The sequence below is a fragment of the Artemia sp. Qi Xiang Cuo genome, chromosome 5 (assembly GCF_049724085.1).
Source record: "Artemia sp. Qi Xiang Cuo chromosome 5, ASM4972408v1, whole genome shotgun sequence".
Lineage (NCBI taxonomy): Eukaryota > Metazoa > Arthropoda > Branchiopoda > Anostraca > Artemiidae > Artemia > Artemia sp. Qi Xiang Cuo.
The window spans coordinates 21,346,691-21,369,932 of NC_142798.1; the positions used below are offsets into that span (position 1 = coordinate 21,346,691).

The 23,242-nt window shown below is 35.0% G+C and overlaps 1 protein-coding gene across 6 annotated transcripts in view; it reads right to left on the reverse strand.

The window, feature by feature from the left end:
* Positions 1-17,753, reverse strand: part of MRP (Multidrug-Resistance like Protein 1) — a 175,237-nt gene extending 157,484 nt beyond the window's left edge. For 2 of the 6 annotated variants that reach the window (XM_089089428.1, XM_089089427.1), the window contains exon 1: positions 17,654-17,752. The gene's annotated coding sequence lies outside the window, so the exon portion shown is untranslated. Of the gene's footprint in view, positions 1-4,379; positions 4,401-17,653 lie in introns of those variants that run through there. The other 4 variants (XM_089089426.1, XM_089089423.1, XM_089089429.1 and 1 more) reach the window with 3 other exon arrangements.
* Between the last annotated feature and the right edge of the window lie 5,489 nt (positions 17,754-23,242).

Below are 23,242 nucleotides of genomic sequence, written 5' to 3' on the forward strand. Positions count from 1 at the left end.
AAAAAAAATGTTAAAAAAATAGCTTTTTTTCATGAAAAAATATTGAGTTATAACAATCATTCCTCATCAATATGAGTATGGGGATGGTCCAAAAAATCAGAAGAAACCTTGGTATTTTAATGAGCTGTCTTATAACCTCTTGTAGTTCCCTTATTTTTGCCTTTTTAAGTCCGCCACGAACCAAAAAATTCCCTCGCAAGTGCCGGGTGATGTCAAACCTACATTCCGACATTTCTTCATCTTAATTGACTTTAGAAATATCATAACTAAACTTCAACTCTAACAAAAACTCTAAGTTAAGACTCGAAACTAAAACTTTAAACTCTTAACTAAAACTAAACTAAACTAGAACTTCAACAAAAACTCTAAGCTAAGACTCTAAGCCTAAAATTCTAAACTCTTAACTAAAACTAAACTAAACTAGAATTCTAACAAAAACTCTAAGCTAAGACTCTAAGTTAAAACTCTAAACTCTTAACTAAAACTAAACTAAACTAGAACTCTAACTAAAACTCTAAGCTAAGACTCTAAGGTAAAACACCAAACTCTTAAATAAAACTAAACTAAACTAGAAATCTAACTTAAACTCAAATTTAAAACATCAAACTCTTAACTAAAACTAAACCAAACTAGAACTCTAACAAAAACTCTAAGCCAAGACTATAAGGTAAAACTCTAAACTCTTAACTAAAACTAAACTAAACTAGAACTCTAACAAAAACTATAAGCTAAGACTCTAAGCTAAAACTCTAAACTCTTAACTAAAACTAAACTAGAACTCTGACTAAAACTATAAGATAAGACTATAAGGTAAAACACAAAAGTAATAAATAAAACTAAACAAACCTATAACTATACCTTAAACTACGCATTAAAACATAAAACTATTAACTAAAACTAAACTAGATCACAAACTAAAACTCTAATATAATACTAAGTTAAAACTCTAAACTCTTAGCTAAAATTGAACTATACTAAAACTCTAACAAAAAGTTGAATAATTTCGAAGTTTAAAAAAAAATAGTTTTTTTTCATGAAAAAAAATATTGAATTAGAACCATCAGTCCTCATTATTATGAGTATCCAAAACTGGACTTAAGTTTCACATTTGAACCAGAGAATGTACCTAAGTTTCACATTTGAACGAGAGAATTGTATTTTCCATAATTTTCTTACAGGAAACTAGAGTTTATGGTAAAAACCCCTTATTAGCTCAGATTCTACAGAAATAATTTATTTTTCGAACCATACCTAGACTTAAGTTTCACCTATGAACCAACGAATTGTATTTTCCATAATTTTCTTACAAAAAACTAGAGTTTACGGTCAAAAACCCTTATTAGCTTAGATTTTTGCTAGCAACTTGCCCTCCACTATAACTTCGCTAATACATCCTTCTGCCAATCAACCCATCTACCCCAAAACACTTTTCACCCATTTCTTGTTAAATTTTTTTATTTCAACTCATCCAGACGGATTTTTCGCTAGCAACTCGCCCTCCACTATAACTACGCTAATACATCCTTCTGCCAATCAACCCATCCCTCCCAAAACACTTTTCAGTCATTTCTTATTAAAAAATTTTTGTTTCAACTCATCTACACAGGTTTTTCGCTAGCAACTCGCCCTCCACTATAACTTCGCTAATACATCCTTCTGCCAATCAAACACTTTTCATTCATTTATTTTTTAAAAAAAATTATTTCAACTCATCCACATTGATTTTTTTCTAGCAACTAGACCTCCATTATTACTTTGGTAATACAAACTTCTGCAAAACCACAAATCTAAAAAACCCATCTCGAATGTATTGTATCTAAAATTATTTTATTTCAAATAATATACACTTGTGTTTCACTAGAAACTCGCCCTCAACTATAATTTCGCAAATACACCCTTCTGCCATTCCTCTTAGTTGTAAAAATCCACTTTGAAAAATTGGGGGAACAAAAAGTGACAAGAATATAAATACTCTTTGGTCGGGCAAGTTTCCCCCTTAGTTGTAAACACCCGCTTTGAAAAATTGGGGGAACAAAAGTGACAATAATATAAATACTCTTTGGTCAGGACAGTTTCCTAATAGTTGGAAACACCAGCTTTGAATAACTGTGGAAACGAAAAGTGACAAAAATATAAATACTCTTTGGTCGGGCCAGTTCCCCACTTAGTTCTAAAAACCCGCTTTTAAAAATCAGGGGAACGAATGGTGATATGAATATCCATCCTTTTTGTCCGGGACAATAACCTCCTTAGGAGTAAACAACCACTTGTAAAAATTGAGGGACCGAAATGCTACACGAATATAAATCCACGTTGGTTGGGCCGGCTTCCCCCTTAGTTGTAAAACCCAACTTTGAGAATTTAGGGGACCGAAATGTAACAATAATATAAATACTCTTTGATCGGGAAATATGTGATTGGATGGATGAGTAAGGTTCAAGTGCACTTGAACCTTGTTCAAGTGCTTTGTAATCTCAATTGCTAAAATAGGAAACAGTTTCAATAAACAGTTTAAATAAAAACAGTTTCCTAGTTTACCAGAAAACACTAAGACAGACACTTTAGAAGACACTAAGACAGAAAAAAAGTAGACACTTTTGTTTTCTTTTTTAACCAAATAATTACCAGATATATATTACACAAATCGAAGAATTAAGTAAAATATACACTGAACAAGTGGTTTGTCAAACAATTAAAATAAACTTTACATAATGAACAGTAATGTTTGCAATTGAAATTATATTTAAGATACATAATATTTTCTTAAATAGGGATTTGGAAGAATACTCACTAAATGCTCTATACACAAATTTAATTAAAAACCGATTTTACTAAATATATTATAAAATCAGTAGACACTAACACAGACACGAAACCAGTAAACACTTTTTGTAAAACCAGTTACAAAAAGACCTTCAAGGTTAGCTGCCAAAAAAGGCAAGATTAGCAGTGAAAGCATGTTTTTCATTATTTTTCTTTCACTTTAATGAATTGCCTTGTTTCACCTCACTTTATTTATCAGTCCTGGTTGAACTTCGCTGAAGTAAAGATGCTGGGACTGTTTTATAGTTCTAATTTTAGTTTTAATGGTTGTATGTTATTGTAAGTCTCTTTTCTTTTATATATTTGTTTTGCTGATGATCAGTCCTTGGACATAGGGTCTAAATATTCATTTAAATATAGAATTCCACTGTCTTGCAAAAAGAATTCCCTATTGTTCTTCTTGTTGTTGATGTTTAGAACAGTAATAAGAAAGAAAAAAAGAATGAGGGGAGGAGCTAAACTAATTTATTATTCAATTATAAAAGAGAAAAGAGTTCATCAGTAAAGTTATGAACATAGCCAAGGGCTGTAATGGGCCCTATTATAGGTGGGGCTAGGAGACAATTGACACAGTAATTAGCATCATATTTGGAAACAGTGTTGAGTGGTAAATCAAATAAGGCTACTTGTTTGTTTTTTAGATGAGGCCATGCACAAAAGTGATACCAAAAAAATATACATAGGAGGCTATACAGATACAATAGTAGTAGCAAACATATGCCTAGGAAAAGATGCCCAGTAGTTGGACAGCTAATTACCATCTTAATAGTTTACGATGGTAATTAGCTATTTTATATAACTATTATAAACTATTTTATATAGTTAGTAGTTGCAGTGATAGTTAGTAGTTGAGCCTAACCATAAATACACGTTTATAGCCCATTCAACCCAAACTTATAGTCCACCCAGTAGAGTATAGTCCATGTTAATGGTCCATCCAGCATTGGACTTTACTTTGCTCCGAAGTGTGAGCTTATGTAAATAAGGTAACAGTTTTAGCCATATCTTGGAAAACATTACCTAAATCTTGGACGAAGTTTTTAAAGTTGGAACAGTCATAAATAGAGACAGACTCAAACATGGATAGGTCTCATCCTGGGTAAGAGTTGTGAAGAAGAATAAATGCATTTGGTGACAGACATGATTTACCAGTCTTCTGCAGAAAACATCTGAACAAAATCAAAGCAGTAACAATTACATTCTTTAATTTATTCTCTTTCCAAATATTGTGGTCACTTTCTGACAATTCACATGCTCCCCCTATCTGATGGTCCTAGATACAGCACTAGAATATAAAAACTAAAAGAAAACACTAAAACAAAGAAATTATTACTCAATAATATGCAGTATGTTTCAATTAATTATATTATCATGTTTCCTTCCATTGCTATCTGCTTTTTAAAGTCATTCCAAATAATATTTTGGTAAATATTGCACTTGATCACAGACAAAGGGTGTTTCCAGTCTCTGAAAAACCTGCTTTAAGTAAGAATCAATTACGTATGACATGACTAGACAGCAACTAGTCTACTAGAATATATTGAAATTTATATTACCTTAAATTGCAGCTTGAAGCAATCTAAGGATATCTCCTTGCGAAGCTCCAGAGTTGATTATTGAAACTGTTTTCCTTGTTGTTTATTGACCGGGTGCAGTTAGATGATCAGTAGCTTCCCAGTTGTTTCCACTCCCTAGAGAACCGCTCAGCATCCAGCCTTCAATTAGAAATATCAACAGAATCAGCAGTAACTGGACCTTCAAGAGAGTTTGTTTCAATTGTCGAAAATTCCCAAGGAAAAGAATTGAGTGCGGACTCTAGTTAAGGTAGACTCTTTGTAAGTTTTAGCCAATAACATCTGGTTCTTGAATTAGGACCAACAACAGGAAATAATGCTGGAAGCACGTAGGCCTTCATTAGCTTGTAGGTTAGAATGGCATCATCTCTTTTTCTCTTGTATAGTTTCAGTTTAGCTATTCTTACAGGGCAAGAAAGTTGCCACATCCTGGACATCATTTTGGTGGCACACCTCTGCATGTCTTCCAAAACTTTTATGTATTTTCTGAAAAATGAAGAGGCTAGCAACATTCCAACTTCAAGCTTGGGTTGAACTAGTCCTTTGTACAGAAAACTGATGACTTTAGCAGAGCAAGTGGAAAGGGTATGTTTGATCAGTCCCAGAGTAGAACTAGCACCAGCAGCAGACTTCATAGCATGGGTACCGAATTTTAATTCATTGTCAATAATAACTCCTAAGACCTTTCTGATCATTTACAGAAGAGACTGGGTGGCCTGGGAGAAAGTAAGAGTGACAGGGATTTTTTTGGGTGGAGTGAATGACATTTAAGAAGCTAAGCCTCATTCCATTAACCAAGCAGTTGAAGATTATTTTGTAGAAGGGTATGATCTTTACATGACAAGGCTGGACCAAGAAGCTTTGAGCTGTCAGCATAGAACATTAGTTTACTGCTGATAGTAGATGGAGCCACATAAATAAAGAAGTTGAATAGTGTAGGACCCAATATGCTGCCCTGAGGAACTCCAAAATAAGCATAAAATAATGAATATATTGGCATTATTTTTATTTAGATGTTTCCTTCAGAATAGTGGTAATTATATACTGGTAGGCTACCCTATACTTAAATAGGCAAGCCTATAATAAATGCTGCTGCATAAGTTGTATCCATGCCCCCTACCCTGATAGGGCCAAATACAGGCCTAGCTCTAGGCTATATACACAAGTTTGCTGATTCTTCTTTTTCTGTTTTTTTGTTGTTTTTTTTTATTTGGCATTTTGAACCAAATGTTTATGAGAACTAAACATAAATATCTTAATAGCAAACTCACAAAACTTACAAATGGTATAAGTCTAGGGTTGGGGGTAAATATGGAGCGTTTTAAATTATTGACCTATGAATAAGGTGAACATAACACTAAATCCCTCTTTTTATGATCTTTCCAAACATAATAACATAATAATTGCTTTACTTGAAACTTAAATTTTAAGCCCATTATTGTCCTTCAAACATGATTCCTTTTTCTCTCAATTTTAGCTATATAAAAAAGTTAGAAACAACAATTCTTACTTAATCATATGTAGAATAATTGTAGCTTATACATCCCAACTACAGCTCTGCTATACTTTACCCCCAACCCCTCATGTGCAAATATATAGCCCAAATTGGTACTTGTGTATTATAGCAACCACAATGTTGTTCTTAATCTGTTGTCAAACCAGTTTCTCTGTGTGCACTCAGAGATAATTAGCTTAGCCTGAGTGATATAAACTACTATGCTGGTATATTTTTATATTTAGGCCTAATAAATAGATTTGGCTAGGTTAGGCATTTAATGTAATGTGTTCTGAACAGCCTGCTTTCCATAATTCTCTGCTGTAGTTTCCATAATTTTGTTATGAAAGTATTATATTTTCATCATATTTTGGTATATTCATTATGATTAACCTTATTTCACTTCTTGAGTGTGGTCATTATAATATGTAAGTACCCCCAAATTATATATTTCCCATGTGTTTTCTGGTGCTCAATTTTGTCACAGTTAACCCAATTTATTTATTGGTAAACTGGTTTAAACAAGAGAGAAGCATATAAGCAGTATCTGAAATAAGAGAAAAAGGTATTATCTTTAAGGATCTGTAAAGGGCTTAAAATTGAATTCGTGAGTAAAGCAATTATTATATTCATAAAGAGCATAAAAAAGGTACTAAGTGGTAGACCCTGCTCACCTTATTCCTCAGTAAGTAATTTCAACTGTTCTATATTTACTGGATTGGGGCTATTGAGAAGGAAACATGTTGCAAAAACAATTCTTATTTTATAATATGCTGAAAAATTGTGGCTAACATAATTTTAAAATGATTCTGCTATATTTTACCCCTAACCTGTGCTCCCCTAATGTGCAAATATATAGCATAAACTATGTAGGCTATTCCACATGTGTCACTCTTGTTTCAACCTGTGTACCCATAAACTGAATCAATATCATGGGCACTCATAAGCTGAACTTTAGGGAGGGGGGGGGCTTACCTGGTCTAATCTGCACTTCCAATATTGAATATCAAACTTGGCCCTGCGCCAGCAGATGCATCGAAAACCACCAACGAGAGGCCCGGTCAACTGCTGCCAAAGTGTCGTAAAGCCGCGGGTGCGCTGCTGACGGCCACGGCAGCAGCGTTCTGCTGCTGCCGTGGCTAAATGACCGTGTCAGGGTCACGGGTCACGCCGTGCCAGGGGCAGGGGGCGTTCTGGCGCCCCCTGCCCCTGGCTAAATGACCGTGTCACATAATTGTATTAATTTAAAAAATATTCCACAGGATAAGTTTTCAAAGGAAAGTAAAGACCTCTATTAAGCCAAAAATGGGCAGAAATAAAGTCAAATAATCTTCTAAGCGTAAAACTACCACAAATCACTGTCAACAATTAAATGAAACTCAAAACAAACAGAAATTATAATAAATAGGCAAGTCAAACTCAAAACGAGCAAAAATTAGCATTACTAGGACTGACAACCCCCATACCTTCTCAAGAACAATTCTTAAAACCAATTCCTTAAAATATAAAATGGGTAGAAAAAGTTTTTTACTTATTTAAGTAAAAAAGTGAAAACATTTAAACATATTTTGTTTTCAGCAAAGTGCAAATTGTGTTCTCGTCTTGAGAAGGCATGGGGGTTAATCAGCCGTACATGTTAATTTTTGATTGTTTTGAGTTTGACTCGGCTATTTATTCTAATTTCTGTTCATTTATTTATTGACAGACATTTGTGGTAGTCTTGCGCTTGGATGATTACTTGACTTCATTTCTGCCCATTTTTTGCTTAATGGAGTTCTTTACTTTTCTTTGAAAAGCTAGTTTTGTGGAAAAAGTCTTTTTTTCGTTTTTTATTAACAAAGTCATTTTCATGAAAAAAAATAATATCTTTTTGGTTTTTTTCTACAAGAATCCATAGTTTGGCATAATCGTGGGGGTTTGACATGCCCAATATCCCTAAAGACATAGTTGCTGGACCATTAAGCTATGCTGAACAATATAGTTGTCTCAAAATTTTGACTAGATGTGTTTGGGAAAAAAATTGGCTTGACAGACAGGCTGATTGCCCTCCAATCTCTTTTTACTCTTAGAAAGGACCCCAGAACGTTTAATTTTGAATCGAATTAGCTTCTTTAAATGTTTCAATGATATTTCTAGCTATAATAGAGTGGTGCTGCCTATGATATTATATGCCTTTTTGAAAACCTGCATGTATACAGTTTTTCTGTTTAATTGGAATGCCACCTAAACACTACCAAGAAGTTTCACCTTAATACTCTTAGCATCATTAGTTACAGTAACTGTAGTTGTAGCACTAAAAGTATACACATAGTGCCTTCTAGCTAGTTCAAAATCCCCCACAATTTACTTTTTAAGATCTAACTTAATAATATAAGTTGTTCTTGAGATATTGCTTTGTCACCTTTTTGAAAGTTCTCCTGCTCACAGCTTTATTCTGTTTAGTTCAAGGTCTGCCTATATGTTTCTTGTATATGCTTATTAGAGACATTGCTACATTCCCTTTTATCTATTGGTTACAAAATGACTGTCTCACAATTTCAATCGAATGTGTTTGGGGAAAAGAGGATATCAGGGAGAGGGGGGGGGGGCTATTTTCTCTCCATCACGCCTGACTCTTAAAATGGAACTAGAACTATGCATTTCCAATCAAATGAGCCTCCTCTGAAGTTCACAGGACCACCTCTTCATAAAAACCTTACATCCCCCTGGGGCATAACTTAAAACCCTTATCCACATACTTTGGGTGCATTGGGGGAAATATGACGTGAAGGGGGGGGGGGGGTATAGCTGCCCTCCAAAAAATTTGACTGTTAAATGGCTCTTCAACTTCCGATTTCCAATCCAATGAGCCCTCTCTAAAGTTTACACAACCACAGTTTCCATAAAAACCTTAAATGCCCTTGGGATATACCTTATAACCCTTGCCCTGAGGACTGTGAGGGGGTTCTCATCCTCAAAGACATAATTTCTGGACTTTTAAACTATGTCAAACAAAATAACTATCTCAAAATTTTGACTGGAAGTGTTTGGGGAAATGATGGACGTGGGGGGGGGGGTTGCCCTCCAATCACTCTTGATAATTAAAGAAGGCACTCTTTCAGTTACCAACCGACTGAGCCCTTTTCAAAGTTTCTACAACAACAAATGGTCATCTCAAAATTTCTATCAGATGAGTTTTGGGAAAATATGACGTGTGTGTGGGGGGGGGGACTATTTGCCTTCTGATCACTTTGACTCTAAAAAGGAGCACTATAACTTCTGATTACTAATCCAATGAGCCCTCTTTGAAGTTTATACAACCACCCTTTCTACAAAAACCTTATATGCCCCCAGGGCATAACTTACAACCCTTGACCTGAGGGCTATATGGGGGGGGGAGTTATCCTCAAAGACATAATTTCTGAATCTTTCAACTACAATGAACAAAGGGGCTATCTAAAACATTATGATTGAATGTGTTTGGGGAAATGATTGGTGTACGGGGAGGGGGGGGGGGGCTGGATGACCTCTAATCACTTTTGACTGTTAAAAACGCCAGTAGAACTTCTGATTGCCAATCAAATGAGTCCCCTTTGAAGTTTATACAACCAACCTTTCTATAAAAAAAAACTTTATATCCCCACAGGGCACAACTTACAACCCTTGCTCTGAGGGTTGTGGAGGGGGGGCTGTCATTCTCAAAGTCATAATTTCTGAACCTTTAAACTGCACTGAACAAAATGGCATCACAAAATTTTGATTGGATGGGTTTGGGGAAGTGATTGACGTGGGGGAGGGGGAGCTGGTTGCCCTCCATGAGCTCATTTGGAGTTCCTATGACATTTCTTTCTATAAGAAGTGCCCTGGTCTAAAAAAAAAAATATTGTGCCCACGTTGCTCTTTACTTAGGCAGTGCTATCACGCTGTCTGTGATATTTTGACTTGAGATTTCAATTATACAGCAATGGAAGTGTCAATTAGACCCGGTAAGCCCCCCCCCCCTAAAATTCAGCCTTCGGGCACCCATCCCCTGGTATAGCAAAGAATCAATATTACTTGATTCCTTGCAATAGGCAGGTGTTTATAATTACTGAGGTTTTGATTCTGTGACATAACAGCTTCACTTGAAACAGTAGGTTATAAAAATTCTCATGTGCCTTACTGTTAAATTATGAATTTAACATTGAGGACAATTAATGGAGTCTGCTAGGAGCAGACTAGGAGGTCTCTAATTACAGGTTAGGGACCTATTTCAGACATCAACAGAAATGAATGGGAAGGAAACTACAAATGCAGGTCTCCCTAATCACCATCTCAATAGTTATATCTATTATACCGGTACCACCTGGATAATTATTTTTTCTCTACTAAATCTGTCTAAATTTTCTTAATAAGTATTTCAATAGTTTGAATATTTCACCCATACACAATGGTAACTATTTTAATTGCACAGACAGTTAATAGTAGAGACCTAATTGTAACAGAGATAAATTTTAAAAAACAAAGTTTTCCAAGAGAAGTAAAGAGCAAAGTTGAAACTTAAAACAGAAAAACTTACTACTTCACAGCCTATCTAATATATATCAATAAAATTAGTACAAATAAACCAAATAATTATGTATCCCTATGCTTTTAGGATTATGAAAAGCTAGCGCTTTACTGAAAACACATAAGTCAAGTATACACCACAGGAATATTGATATGCGAGTTAGAAGTGAATATGAAAGCTGACAACAATAGACAAATTTTATAAGCTTTTTCTAGTATTATGCCAGTTGTGGCATAAGCAACTTTCAGAATATAAATAAAATTATCTTAAAAACATAAACGTAAAATTAAATTTTTTTCAATAACTGCAAAGTAATTGAACAGCATACAGAAATACTGGATTGATTTACTATTACTTGAAATGAAGATCAAATAAGACATTATATGAACTCTGGAAATCTGATTATTTCTCTCTATACAACAGTGAATTTCAATCTATGATATAAATTCTAAAGCTAATATACAGTCCTAATACTATCAAGATGGCTTTTCTTCAAACTTGTGTACAAAGAAATCATGACATGTCCTTTTCAGAACAAAAACAAAAGCCAGTCAATTGAACTGAGCCATTGTGCAGAAGTGATACCAGATTAAACATAAAAAAATAAAACAACAATTTTAAAATGGATTGTTGCTTTATCTTGAAAGGGATTGATCCTAAAAGGAATTGATAATATTTTTATTCTGTAAAGTCTCCTTAATTGGTTTGCTTTTTACTGTACCAAAACTCCTATATTATTTTGTGTTTTCAGTAAAGTGCTAGTAGATAATCTCTTAAACCACATTGGCCTGACATCACATAAAAGAGAAGCCAATACTTTAGTAATCCCTGAAATAAACCTTGAACCACTTTCCCAGTCATATAATCAAACACATGAACAACCCCTTAGGTCTCAAAGGGTGTCTGCAAGAAATGCAATAATTAAAATCCAAAGCCAGATGACATAGTTTTCCAACTTATTTAATTGCTGGTTTGTTTTGTTTTTTGAGTGAATGAATTGTTTTCTTTTCTCTCTCAGTTGTTTGCTAGTATCCGTCGATGGCAGTTCATAATTTTTTGGCATTTTGTGCAAATCACGGATATTGGCAAATAACTCGCTTTTATGGTTGTTAGGTATTTGGTTTTAATTCTTTTAATTTTTGGCTTTTATTGAATTTTATTCATCTTTTAAATTTTTGTTTTTTTTATTCTTTTCACATTGACTTTTCACATGGTTCTTTTCACATTGACACCATCTCAATAGTTATATCTATTATACCGGTACCTTCAGGATAACCAATTTTTCGCTACTATATCTGTCTAAATTTTCTTAATAAGTATTTCATTAGTTTGAATATTTCACCCGTATCCAATGGTAACTATTTTAAATGCACAACCGTTAATAGTAGAGGCCTAGTTGTAACAAAGATTAATTTTAAAAAACAAAGTTTTCCAAGAGAAGTAAAGAGCAAAGTTGAAACTTAAAACAGAAAAACTTACTACTTCACAGCCTATCTAATAGATATCAATAAAACTGGTACAAATAAACCTACTAATTATGTTTCCCTATGCTTTTAGGATTATGAAAAGCTAGCACTTTACTGAAAACACAAAAGTCAAGTATAAAAAACAAGAATATTGATTTAGGAGTCAACAGTGAGCATGTAGCCTGACAAAAAAACAAAATAATCTATAAGTTTTTCATAGTCTTACACCAGTTGTGACATTAGTAACTTTTAGTATACAATTAAAATTACCTTAAAAATATAAATGTAAAATTAAATTTTTTTCAATAACTGCAAAGTAATTGAACAGCATACAGAAATACTGGATTGCTTTACTATTACTTGAAATGAAGATCAAATAAGACATTATATGAACTCTGGAAATCCGATTATTTATCTCCATACAACAGTGAATTTCAATCTATGATATAAATTCTAAAGCTAATATACAGTCCTAATACTATCAAGATGGCTTTTCTTCAAACTTGTGTACAAAGAAATCATGACATGTCCTTTTCAGAACAAAAACAAAAGCCAGTCAATTGAACTGAGCCATTGTGCAGAAGTGATACCAGATTAAACATAAAAAAATAAAACAACAATTTTAAAATGGATTGTTGCTTTATCTTGAAAGGGATTGATAATATTTTTATTCTGTAAAGTCTCCTTAATTGGTTTGCATTTTACTGTACCAAAACTCCTATATTATTTTGTGTTTTTTAATTGCTGGTTCGTTTTGTTTTTTGAGTGAATGAATTGTTTTCTTTTCTCTCTCAGTTGTTTGCTAGTATCCATTGATGGCATTTCATAATTTTTTGGATTTTGTGCAAATTGCAGATATTGGCAAATGACTCGCTTTTATGGTTGTTAGGTATTTGGTTTTAATTCTTTTAATTTTTGGCTTTTATTGAATTTTATTCATCTTTTAATTTTTTGTTTTTTTGGTTCTTTTCATATTGACTTTCTGTGTTTGTTTTTGGATACATTATTTTGTTTTGTGCTGAAGAAGAGAGGCGTTTGTCCTCTCAAAATGTTTGCTTTGTTGGGTTTTTTTTTTTAGTACTTTCATTTGGCCTATAAAAAACCCCATTTTTGCTCGTTTTTCTTTCTTTATGGGAAAGTGCTAGTTTTTATAATCCTAAAAGCATAGGGAAATCCTAAAGCTTGAGTCTAATCTTGGACAATAGGCTTCTGCCCAATCTTGAACAAAGGATCTTAAAATTGATGTATCTCAATCATGGACAGATTCAATCACTGACATGTGTTGTGAAAAAGAGTTGGTTTATTTGTACCAATTTTATTGATATATATTAAATAGGCTGTGAGGTAATAATTTCTGTCCCTTTTAAGTTTCAACTTTGCTTGTTACTTCCCATGGAAAAACTTTGTTTTTTTTTAAATTAATTTTTGTTTGTTTCTGATTAAAATTTAATTTAGAAACAATGCTGCCCAACTTTTTTTTTATTTATATGGAATAATGTATGTTTGTTTAAAGTTTTAATGTCCCTTAGTTACAGTTGAAAACCTGTTTTTAATATAATTTCTAATTATCACCAATCTAGGGGAGATAAGATACCTCTACAAAATACTGCAAACAACCTTGACAGCTACAAAGACCTTTCAATCTATAACATAAAGGTCATTATCCAGACGTAATTGTAATTGCAAATTTTTAGCTTGAGTCTAATCTTGGACAATAGGCTTCTGCCCAATCTTGAACAAAGGATCTTAAAATTGATGTATCTCAATCATGGACAGATTCAATCACTGACATGTGTTGTGAAAAAGAGTAACCATATTTAAATAGGTTCGGCTATATAAGATTGTAGACAGCCAATCCTAAATATCTGTATCAGGTCCAAGATTAAGAACCTGCTGTCCTTGTTTAGGGTAGATGTATTTTAGTCAAAACATTTGTCAATGACCACACACTGTACAGGTATTGGGGTTTTTACCCTAAATCCTCTTTCATGTAGTAGATATGATCTGACTGTTCCAGCCACTTTCACGCGTTACCTCTCCTACCATTCATAGTTGTCATGCTGACATCTGCAGTAGGTTTTACCTTCTCCATAATGGCCCTCATGGATGACTTTTACAAAGTTGCCAACTATAACCCAAATCAAAACTAAGTTCACGTTCCCTTTCACTATCTTACCCAAGAGAACTGTCTGAGCTGTCATCAACAGTAACTGTCTGAACCTTTTCAGTTTCATTTTCACCCTCAGTACTGTCTTCTCACCAAATCTCTTCATAGCCTGCTTCTTTGTTTTTCTTGCTTCAATTATTTCTAATCCATCCCTTGTTTAACTTCCTTCTAGCAAAGGCGGCTTCAATCTTGACTTTCACTGATATATCAGTGAGAATTTTTGTTCTGCCCTCCTTTCTTCCTTAAAGCATTTTAATTTTCTTGGTGGTGCTGGGATATGGTTGTACTTGTTCAGGTGTGACTATCCTAGTTCACAGTGGCTGCAACATCACAGGGCTTTCTGAAAACATTAGGTAAGAGGATGGGGATTGGAGTGGAGTTGGAGTTAGAACCTCTGATGAGCTTGGCAATTGGCCACCATCTTCATGGGCTAAAAAACATTTGGTTGGTCTTTATTTAAGAGCACAGAAGTTCATTATCAAAACAATCTGGATTGTAAGGAGATATACCTTACAAATCCCTTATGGATGTTTGATGGTATGAAAGCCAAGGGGAAAGATTTTCCTACCAACCCAGCTGTGATGTAAAAGATTACAGTTCTTCTTGATGGTGATGGTTGTTCAATGAAAAAAAAAACTACTAATTTTGACAATTTATTCAGTAAGGAATACATAGCTGTTAGATATTTCAACTATTATGCAAGGGTTCTTAAATGCCACAGACATTTTGTTTCTACCAGATTTCTACTTCTCTTGATGAATAATGAAGAACACCAGTGTCCAGCCATCAACTTGTGAAGTTTCAAACTTGTGAATAGGCCCAAATCTGATTTAAATTAAAGCTGGTATTTGAGAAAGACTGATCAAAACAAAAGTTTAGTCAACAATGATTATGCCGGTGGCCACTACTGCTACTTTTGCCCCTGCTGCCACCAACCTTCCCTTATTGGTATGTTGCTGGAGTCTAGTTGTATAATAGGAATCTCAAAACAAAAATATAAAAATACATGGCAGCATCATTCAGACAGCAGGGGGAGGGGGGGGGGGGGGGGTTGGAGCTTTATGGGCACCCATGATCAATACTGACAAAATCAAGAAACAGAAAAATAAATGGAAAATATAAGTTAGACAATAAATGTGCACATTAGGGGGATAAAGAATAGTAGAATTGTTTTCACAATTTGCCAACTGTAACTTTTCTGTAGATTTGCTTTTTTAATTGTTTCCTTCTCAATAGCCCTAATTTTATGCTTATACCTGAAAAACTCTTGTATATAATCAAAGCTAGGTAAATATTTACCAAGTCATATTATTGAGTAACAACTAAAGTGAATGTACCATTTGATGCCTTTTTTTATGCTGATTACAAATATAATAATCATTTCTATTGGAAATGAATTTTAGCCCCCCCCCCCCACCTATATATGCCAATTCAGGGTATATATTTCTACATTAGGGGGGGTGGGGGTACAGTTTAAACTTACCTCCCATTTACATCAGAAATAAAATTTGCCCCCCCTAATGTAGAAATATATACCCTGAATTGGCATATATAAGGGGGGGGGGGGCTAAAATTCATTTCCAATAGAAATGATTATTATAATTTAATCAGCATAAAAAGGCAGGTCAATATATACCAAATCATATTATTGAGTTTCAAATAAAGTGAATACACCATTTGATGCCTTTTTTTATGCTGATTAAGAATATAATAGGCCTAATCATTTCTATCGTAAATTAATTACAGCCCCGCCCCCCCCCCTTATATAGGCTATACCTAACCTAACCCTGAATTGGCATATATAGGGTGGGGGGGCTGAAATTCATTTGCGATAGAAATACTTATTATATTTGTAATCAGCATAAAAAAAGGCATCAAATGGTGTATTCACATTAGTCCTAACTTAATAATATGATTTGGTATATATTGACCAAAATGCATTGAATGGTATAATCACTTTAGTTGTTACTCAATAATATGATTTGGTAAATATTTACCCAAAGCTATACATTGCCTTAATAAGGGGGGGGGGGCTGGGACACAATTATGATGGCAGCAATTTCATATTTTGGAAGGGAAATCAATGGAGATTCTAATGTTAATTAGCCTAGCTTTGCCAAAGCAGAACTTTTCCAAGATTTTAGCACATCCAGAAAAACCCAACAAGTCAAGGCTATCCAAACTAGCCTAGCCTATCATCAAACCTAACTAGCCTAGGCCTAGCCTATCTAAGACTTTCAACACAATCTCCTAGACTAGAAACCCAGCATCCATCTTTAGATCAGAAATACCCTACTGTTTAATAGAAATACCCTATTGTCTAATTACGGGAGTATACCCAATGGATAATATCTAAAAATTTCTATTCTATAGAATGTAAAAATAATATCCAACCATACTTAGTTATTGCCAAAATTATCCAACTAGTTAGCTATCTGAAAAATCCTTTTAAGCAAATAAGAAATTATCCAACTTGTAAAATAATTAAAATTCTAAAGAAAAATAGTTTTATCTTGACAGTCAAATGCAATAGAGAGCTAGATACAAGTTAGCATCTCTAATTAGATGTACCAAATTTTTACTTATTGATTCCGATATATAAATATCCAACTAAACAGATACGTAAATTCTTCATACAAACTAGTGATTATATCCAACTAGTTAGACAATTTTTTCTCTTAGACATAGAATGAACATCTAACTTCGTGGATAATACTTTATCCTAGCCCTTCTGATATTAATCAAACTAGGTAGGCTAGTTAAGTAATCTCCTGCCTAGTTAAATATATATCAGAAGATCTAAGACTCAGCATTATCCACTTAGTTAGATATTCTTGCTGTGTCTAAGAGAAACAACTTATCTGGCTAGTTGGATATTATCCCAAAACTGCATAGCCTAATGGAATTTACTTATCCTCCTAGTTGGATATATATCAGGAGGGTTAAGACTTGGTATTATCCATCTAGTTAGATGTTCATGCTGTGCCTAAGAGAAATGAATTATCAGGCTAGTTGGATATTATCCATAAATTGCTTAGAGAATCTTCTTATCTGCCTATTTGGATATATATCAGAAAGACTAAGCGAAATTATTATCCACCTATTTGTATATTCTTATTGTGCCTAACATAAAATACTTCCCTGGGATGTTGGAAGTAAACCCCTAGCTGATTAGACAATCGTCTTACCCATCTTGTTGCATGTATATCCAAAATACTGACCCCTGTTATTATCCAACTAGATAAATATTCTATTTATTATAAAACCTGTAAAAAGTTCAGCTACGTAGGTAAAGATGTAAGAGTCTTAAAAATGTTATTATCTGTCTAGCATGATATTTTATCTTGATACTAAGTGTAGTTGGATATTATTTTTACATTCTATAGAATGTAATTTTTTTAGGAATATCCATTGGGCACCTTCCCTCTAATTACTGGGGTTTTGCCTAAGGGCCTAGAATTTTAAAACCCAATTTTGAGTCATGGCCCCAGATGGCTCAGAGCACAAAGGTTTGTTATTTCAAGACAAATAGGGCCTATATTGATTCATGGACACTCAAAAAATTAACGGTTTTAACAAGAAAAAAATTATGACAATTACCTTGTAGATTCTGGAGGTTACTTCTTACATAAGAAATAAACTAATACAATTTGTTTTATCTATTATCAGACCAAAGAAAGCGCAGCATTGACGTATTTTCAAAATATGCCTTATCATTATCATACAACCCGATTAGCTAAACACTCAGAGAAGAAGGCGAATAGTTTTGTGCGTGGTGTCTTGCTGTGAAATAGAAGAACAAGAAGAAGAAAGACTCCATAGTTTGCTTTCTTCCAATCTCAAGTAGCTCTGCCAAACCCTCATAGAACTATTGAAAAGTACCTACTTTACCAGGTGTTTTCTAGGATTTTTTTTTTCATAGGCAGCGCAATAGCGCTGCCTAAGTAAATAACGATGTTGGCACAATGTATTATTTATTTTTGGTTCTTAGTCTTAGACCAGGGCACTTCGTATCGAAGGAGTTGTCGTAGAAACTTCGAAAAGGGCTCATTCGATTGGAAATTAGAGTGGCTTGTGCCCTTTTTAATAGTCGAAAGTGATTGGAAGGCAACTAACACCCCTTCCACACCCACCATTTCCCTAAGCATATCCAATCAAATTTTTTGATAGCCATTTTGTTCAGCGTAGTTGATTTCCGTAGTTGATAGAAATTATGTTTTCGAGGAGGACACTACCCCACAGCCCTCAGGGCAAGGGTTGTAAGTTATCCCCTGGGGGCATATAAGGTTTTATATAAAGTGTTGTCGTAGAAACTTCAAAAAAGATTCGTTTGATTGGAAATTAAAAGGGCTAGTCCCCTCTTTAATAGTCGAAAGTGGTTGGAGGGCAACTAACCCCCCTCTCACGCCCATCTTTTCCCCAAAAACTTCCAATCTAAATTTTGAGATAGCCATTTTGTTCAACGTAGTTGAAAGTTCTGGAAATTAGGGCTTTGAGGGTGACAACCCCCATCCCTCAGGGCATGGGTTGTAAGTTATCTCCTGGAGGCATATAAGTTTTTTTTTACAGAAAGTGTTGTCGTAGAAACTTCAAAAAGGGCTCATTTGATTGGAAACTGAAATGGCTAGTGTCCTTTTTAATAGTCGAAAGTAATTGGAAGGCAACTAACACCCCTTCCACGCCCACCATTTATCACGACACATCCAATCAAAATGTTGAGATAGCCATTCGATTCAAAGTAGTTGAAAGGTCAGGAAATTATATCTTTGAGGATTACACTCCCCCCACAGCCCTAAGGGTAAGTGTTGTAAGTTATGCCCTGGGGGCATATAAGGTTTTTATAGAAAGCTTTGTCGTAGAAAATTGAAAAAGGGCTCATTCGATTGGAAATTCAAAGGGCTAGTGCCCTTTTTAATAGTCGAAAGTGATTAGAAGGCAGCTAACACCCCTTCCATGCCCACCATTTATCCAAACACATCCAATCAAAATGTTGAGATAGCCATTCTATTCAAAATTATTTGAAAAAAACTACGTTTTCTAAAGAGTTAAAGAGGCTGAGTTACAAGGTCGAACCTTAAAACGTACAGGGATTAGGAGGCACAGTTGGGGGCTGCCGCCCCAAAACTCTCGCTTTCGCAGCCTTTAAATAAAAAAAAAGTTTTTTAAACTGAAAGTAAGGAGCGACATTAAATCTTAAAACGAACAGAAATTATTCTGTATATGAAAGAGACTGTGCCCTCCTCAACGCCTCGCTCTTTTCGCTAAAGTTTTTTATTGTTTTAAAAAATAAAGTTGTGAGACAGAGTCAAACTTTAGCGTAAAGAGCGAGGCGTTGAGGAGGGCACAGCCTCTTTCATATACGGAATAATTTCTGTTCGTTTTAAGATTTAATGTCGCTCCTTACTTTCAGTTTAAAAAACATTTTTTTTTATTTAAAGGCTGCGAAAGCGGGGTTTGGGGGCGGCAGCCCCCCAACTGTGCCTCCTAATCCCTGTACGTTTTAAGGTTCGACCTTGTAACTCAGCCTCTTTAACTCTTTAGAAAACGTAGTTTTTTTCAAATAATTTCTGCACGTTTTTGTACAGTTTATTACTTATTATTGCTTGACTAACTGTTAGCTGATCGTGTCAGGAGTTAAAGTTGGGGGCTGCCGCCCCCCCAAACCCTCCGATCTTGAAAATTCTTGTGTTAAGGCTTTTAAATCCTGAATACTCAAATCACGTCGTACAGGGTGCCTCCTAATCCCTGTACGTTTTGAGGTTCGAACTTGTGACTCAGCCTCTTTAACAGCCCCCCAACTGTGCCTCCTAATCCCTGTACGTGTTAAGGGTCGACCTTGTAACTCAGCTTCTTTAAATCTTTAGAAAACGTAGTTTTTTTCAAATAATTTAAAAAAGAAACTTTTTCTTTTTTAAAGTTTAAATTCAGTATATAAAAAATTTGCTCTGACAGTGAATCGAACCCGGGTTTTCCACCTGACAGTCTAAGGTATCAACCGCTGGACTAATGACACACAATTGTAATTGTTTTTTAGTAAATGGAATCTATTTTCGCAAAGCAAATTCCCACAAAACTTGATATTTGGTTTTTGGAAAACAGGGAAGGAGTGATCAGATTGAGCTGAAATTTCGAGGATAAGCTCCCAGGCCCCAGGAAAGCTTATCCTCTAAATTCGGGGGATAATTTTTTCGGTCTGAAAATATCAAAAGGCCCTAACAGGTCGAATTCTGCTTCGAATGAGTCCTCATTCACCCGGATCAGTTGCCAACTGTGGCCTGTAGGCGTGGATAAGAAAAAAAAAGAAATGATGATGATGAATTTTAAGTGGCTATATTTGGTTTTTTGAAAACAGGGAAAGAATGATTGGATTGAGCTGAAATTTCGAGGATAAGCTCCCGGGCTCTAGGAAAGCTTAACCTCTAAATTTGAGCCCAATCGGACAACGTTAAAGGGGGGCTGTGGTGGGAGGGTCGAAACTTCCGGCCCAGTTTACCCCATGAAGATAAAGTCGGAGGAGGATGAAATTTTGCTAGTTTCTTAGTTTGAGCTTGGACTACAATATGCGATCACCGCCGTCTCTCTGCGACCTCTAGGACCTGAAATCGCTTAACATTGTGGTGGGTCGCCTCTTTATAGAGGCACAAGTGTGCCTCCTTGATAGTTGAAAGGTCAGGAAATTATATCTTTTAGGATGACACTCCCCCCACAGCCATCAGGGAAGGGCTGTAAGCTATGCCCTGGGGACATATAAGGTTTTTATTGAAAGTTTTGTCGTAGAAATTTTAAAAAGGGCTTATTCGATTGGAAATTCAAAGGGCTAGTGCCCTTTCTTTTTAGTCGAAAGTGATTTAAGGGCAACTAACCCCCCTTTCACGCCCACCATTTCCCAAAACACATCGAATCAAAATTTTGAGATAGCAATTTTCTTCAACGTAGTTGAAAGTTCTATAACTTCAGTCTTTGAGAATGACAACCCCCTTCAGAGCCCTCGGGGTAAAAGCTGTAAGTTATGCCCTGGGGGCAAATAAGATTATTATAGACATTGATGTCGTAGAAACTTCAAAAAGGGCTCATTCGATGGGAAATTAGAAGGGCTTGTGCCCTTTTTAATAGTAGAAAGTGATTGGAGGATAACTAAGACCCCTCTCGCACCCACCATTTCCCCAAACACATCCATAAAAAATTTTGAGATAGCCATTTTGTTCGACGTAGTTAAAAATTCTGGAAATAATGTTTTTGAGGGTGATACTTCCCCCACAGCCCTCAGGGCAAGGGTTGTATGTTATGCCCTTGGGGTGTATAAGTTTTTTTTTATAGAAAGCCTTGTCGTAGAAACTTCAAAAAGGAATCATTCGATTGGAAATTGAAAAGGCTAGTGCCCTTTCTAATAGTCGAAAGTGATTGGATGGCAAGTAACCCCCCTCTCACGCCCACTTTTCCCCAAACACATCCAATCAAAATTTTGAGATAGCCATTTATTCAACGTAGTTGAAAGGTCCAGAAATTTATGTCTTTGAGGATGACAAGCGCCTCTCAGCCCTCAGGTCAAGGGTTGTAAGTTGCGCCCTTGGGCATATAAGGTTTCTATAGAAAGCGTTGTAGTAGAAACTACAAAAATGGCTCATTCGATTGGAAATTGAAAGGGCTAGTGCCCTTTTCAATAGTCGGAAGTGATTGGAGGGCAACTAACCCTCCTCCCACGCTTACCATTTCCCCAAACACATCCAATCAAAATTTTGGGACAGCAATTTTCTTCAACGTAGTTTAAAGTTCTGGAAATTAGGTCTTTGAGAATGACAACCCTCCCCCCTACCCCTCTGGGCAAGGGTTGTAAGTTATGCCCTGGGGGCATATAAGGTTTTTATTTAAAGTGTTGTCGTACAAACTTCAAAAGAACTCATTCAATTGGAAATTAAAAGGGCTAGTGTCTTTTTTAATAGATGAAAGTGAATGGAGAGCAACTAACGCCCCTCTCACGCCCACCATTTCCCCAAACACATCCAATCAAAATTTTTAGATAGCCATTTTGTTTAACGTAGTTGAAAGTTCTTGAAATTACGTCTTTGAGGATGACAACCCCCTCATTGCGCTCAGGGCAAGGGTTGTAATTTGTGCCCCTGGGGCATATATAGTGTTTATAGAAAGGGTTGTTGTATAAACTCAAAAAGGGCTCATTTGATTGGAAATTGAAAGGCCTAGTGCCCTTTTTAATAGTCGAAAGTTATTGGAAGGCTTGACATTTTTATAGTAAACATCGATGTAGGAACAATATATTATTATTTTTTTTTCTTTTTTGTGTTTAGAACAGGGCACTTCCTATCGAAGGAGTGGTCTTAGGAACTTCGAAAAGGATTCATTCGATTGAAAATAGAAAGGGCTAATAGTCAAAAATGATTGGAGGGCAACTAGTCCCCCTCCCACGCCCATCCTCCCAGTTGCCTATTATGTTTTAAAACTAAATGTTGCCTTAAGATTAAATCAAAATGTACTGTGTTAATGTTAATTCCCAATAAGGCATCTCAGCAGTATCCCAAGAAAGACTGAGGGTATTATGTTCAAACTTTCGGGGCTACTTCTGCTCTTAGAATTTTACCATATCAAAATAGCGTAAGGGTATCCAAGCTATCAAAGAAAGTAAACAGATTTTTTTGTGAATCGTCTTAAGTTTTCTATTTCAGGTGAACTAGAGGAGGTGTGAAACTAGATTAAACACTATTATTTGTGCCCTAATTTTGTAAAAGGGTGTATGTTGTTAAAAATTGCTGAAAATTTTTCCCCAGCATACAAATAACAAGCCAAACTATAAAGTCTTAAAAAAAAACTAAAAGATTTAAAGAATTATTTTCTTTTCCCCTGAAAAGACTATGTCAATATAAAACGAACAGAAATTAATTAAAAAAAAAACCTTTTCCACAAAATAAGCTTTTCAAAGAAAAGCGAAGAACCCCATTAAATCAAAAATGAGCAAAAATAAAATAATCTACCAAGTGTGAAACTACCACAAATCAGCATCGATAAATAAATGAAACCCAAAACGAACAGAAATTACAATAAATAACTGAGTCAAACTCAAAACGAGCAGAAATTAACATGAGTAGGGCTCAAAACCCCTATGCTATCCCAAGGCCAGAACATCATTTATACTTTACTGAAAAATATACAAATGAATGTGCATTTTCAGTTTAATAT